The sequence below is a fragment of the Penaeus japonicus genome, unplaced genomic scaffold (assembly GCF_977035675.1).
Source record: "Penaeus japonicus unplaced genomic scaffold, GWHDUDI00000001_assembly GWHDUDI00000008, whole genome shotgun sequence".
In the NCBI taxonomy this organism is placed as follows: Eukaryota; Metazoa; Arthropoda; class Malacostraca; order Decapoda; family Penaeidae; genus Penaeus; species Penaeus japonicus.
The window spans coordinates 4,199,337-4,203,164 of record NW_028234410.1 but is presented as its reverse complement, the minus strand read 5'-3'; the positions used below and the strand labels follow the sequence as shown (position 1 = coordinate 4,203,164).

Below are 3,828 nucleotides of genomic sequence, written 5' to 3'. Positions count from 1 at the left end.
TCATGGCCATGTCTCACTCCCCCTTCTCCACACACATACACACACACTTTCCAGTACTTTCAGCACCTGTATACACGATTTGCTATCAATCAAATAATCTTAACCGGAATTCCTGCAAGTCTCAGAGTCTCCCAGAGTGATTCAGGATGCACCGAGTCAAAAGCCTCCTTGCGATTAGTGTAGATTCCAAGCAAGCCACACCCGAACTCTCGACGGGGCTAGACATTTACATAAAGCACAAGGATATGGTTACTTTTGGGTTTACCAAGAATGAATCCAGATTACTCCGGTTTCTGGTGCCTCAGTTGATGATCAGTGGATGGACACTAGTATTTGAATTGGACAGAGTGCGTTGCCACGACCAATATATGATCAGTGCCACAGAACTTTGCACTCTGGTAAACCTTGCAGTATTGGAGGATCTTCCAACGAGAGCTGACGAATGTGTGGTAGATATCCTTGGTTGTATTTCCTCTATCGCCGGACAGGGTACAGCCAAAGACCATCAATCTCTGGAACCCGGAGAAGGTGGCTGTTCTCGCTATCAGTATCAACTCCCGAACCAGTTCAATCGCAGTTAGATACTGCTTTGAAGTCACCAAGACCAACATAGATAGTTCAGCGTGGAAGCGAGTTTAGTGAAGAACATCTCTTTCACATCGACTTTACACACATCGGTAAGAGCGTGTACTGCAAGAAGAGGCATGAAGTCAAACAAGTGCCTCAGTCTCGATACCATTATACGCATATCAAAAGCAATTACCTCTAGTACCTGCTATGGCTAACCCATTGAGATGGTGACTGCCATAGTGGCCCGAGCAGGAGTAGGTGTAGCCACTCACTAATCATGCTGCCAGTCATTCTCACCTCCATGAGGGCGGCCACCTCCATTCTTAGTCATCTCAGTTCCGTCAGTAGTAGTGTCAGTCGATCATTGTGACGCAAAAAGCCCGAACAGCCCGTCGAAGATTAAGCCTCGGGCTGTCACTTGTGGGTGGGTGCCACTTCCGCCACCCTCCCTTGCCTCCCCTTAGATAAATGGGAGGTGGGCCACCCAATGGTCGCCTTTCCATAGCCCGCCTAACTAGCCGAGTCGGGAGGGAATTAACCCTCCCCCAGCATCAATATTCATTTCGTTTTATGCTGTTATGAGTCTCGGAGACCAATCTGGCAAGGACTGCTGATCCGACATCCTCCACAGTTTTCACTAGGACCGCAATCCTCCACAGTTTTCACTGGGACCGCAATCCTCCACAGTTTTCACTAGGACCGCAATCCTCCACAGTTTTCATTAGGACTGCAATCCCTCACAGTTTTCACTAGGACCGCAATCCTCCACAATTTTCACTAGGACCGCAATCCTCCACAGTTTTCACTAGGACCGCAATCCTCCACAGTTTTCACTAGGACCGCAATCCTCCACAGTTTTCACTAGGACCGCAATCCTCCACAGTTTTCACTAGGACCGCAAGGAACCCAGGTAGCCAATGGTGGCCACACGGAAGCACTGCAGAAGTCATGACAATGAAGAGACTACAGACTGACAGAGGACACTTACATATAGCTGCTCCCTTTTTCACACAAGCCTGGCCAGCGGTGGAAGAAGACAACGAGAAGGCATGCAAGCACTTAACACTAACTATGCTTGCACATCATCCTGTCACATAACTTTGTCCGTGGTAATACTGATGATAAGAATGATATCAATCATGATGATAACGATAGTAATAATAATGATAATGATAATGATGGTAACGATAATAATGAGGACGATGATGGTATCAATAATGATAATAATAATGATGATGATAATGATAATGATAATGATAATGATAATGATAATGATATTGATAATGATAATGATTATGATAATGATAATGATGAGGATAACCATGATGATGATGATAATGACAATGATAATGATAATGATGATGATAATGATGATGATAATAATGATGATAATGATAATGATAATGATAATGATAATGATAATGATGATGATAATGATAATGATAATGATAATGATAATGATAATGATAATGATAATAATAATGATAATGACGATGATAATGATAATGATAATGATAATGATAATGATAATGATAATGATAATGATAATGATAATGATAATGATAATGATAATGATAATGATAATGATAATGATAATGATAATGATAATGATAATGATAATGATAATGATAATGATAATGATAATGATAATGATAATGATAATGATAATGATAATGATAATGATAATGATAATGATAATGATAATGATAATGATAATGATAATGATAATGATAATGATAATGATAATGATAATGATAATGATAATGATAATGATAATGATAATGATAATGATAATGATAATGATAATGATAATGATAATGATAATGATAATGATAATGATAATGATAATGATAATGATAATGATAATGATAATGATAATGATAATGATAATGATAATGATAATGATAATGATAATGATAATGATAATGATAATGATAATGATAATGATAATGATAATGATAATGATAATGATAATGATAATGATAATGATAATGATAATGATAATGATAATGATAATGATAATGATAATGATAATGATAATGATAATGATAATGATAATGATAATGATAATGATAATGATAATGATAATGATAATGATAATGATAATGATAATGATAATGATAATGATAATGATAATGATAATGATAATGATAATGATAATGATAATGATAATGATAATGATAATGATAATGATAATGATAATGATAATGATAATGATAATGATAATGATAATGATAATGATAATGATAATGATAATGATAATGATAATGATAATGATAATGATAATGATAATGATAATGATAATGATAATGATAATGATAATGATAATGATAATGATAATGATAATGATAATGATAATGATAATGATAATGATAATGATAATGATAATGATAATGATAATGATAATGATAATGATAATGATAATGATAATGATAATGATAATGATAATGATAATGATAATGATAATGATAATGATAATGATAATGATAATGATAATGATAATGATAATGATAATGATAATGATAATGATAATGATAATGATAATGATAATGATAATGATAATGATAATGATAATGATAATGATAATGATAATGATAATGATAATGATAATGATAATGATAATGATAATGATAATGATAATGATAATGATAATGATAATGATAATGATAATGATAATGATAATGATAATGATAATGATAATGATAATGATAATGATAATGATAATGATAATGATAATGATAATGATAATGATAATGATAATGATAATGATAATGATAATGATAATGATAATGATAATGATAATGATAATGATAATGATAATGATAATGATAATGATAATGATAATGATAATGATAATGATAATGATAATGATAATGATAATGATAATGATAATGATAATGATAATGATAATGATAATGATAATGATAATGATAATGATAATGATAATGATAATGATAATGATAATGATAATGATAATGATAATGATAATGATAATGATAATGATAATGATAATGATAATGATAATGATAATGATAATGATAATGATAATGATAATGATAATGATAATGATAATGATAATGATAATGATAATGATAATGATAATGATAATGATAATGATAATGATAATGATAATGATAATGATAATGATAATGATAATGATAATGATAATGATAATGATAATGATAATGATAATGATAATGATAATGATAATGATAATGATAATGATAATGATAATGATAATGATAATGATAATGATAA

General features: G+C 31.2%; 1 pseudogene; it reads right to left on the bottom strand.

The window, feature by feature from the left end:
• Positions 1-89: 89 nt before the first annotated feature.
• Positions 90-969, bottom strand: LOC147471441 (uncharacterized; annotated as a pseudogene).
• Positions 970-3,828: the final 2,859 nt, after the last annotated feature.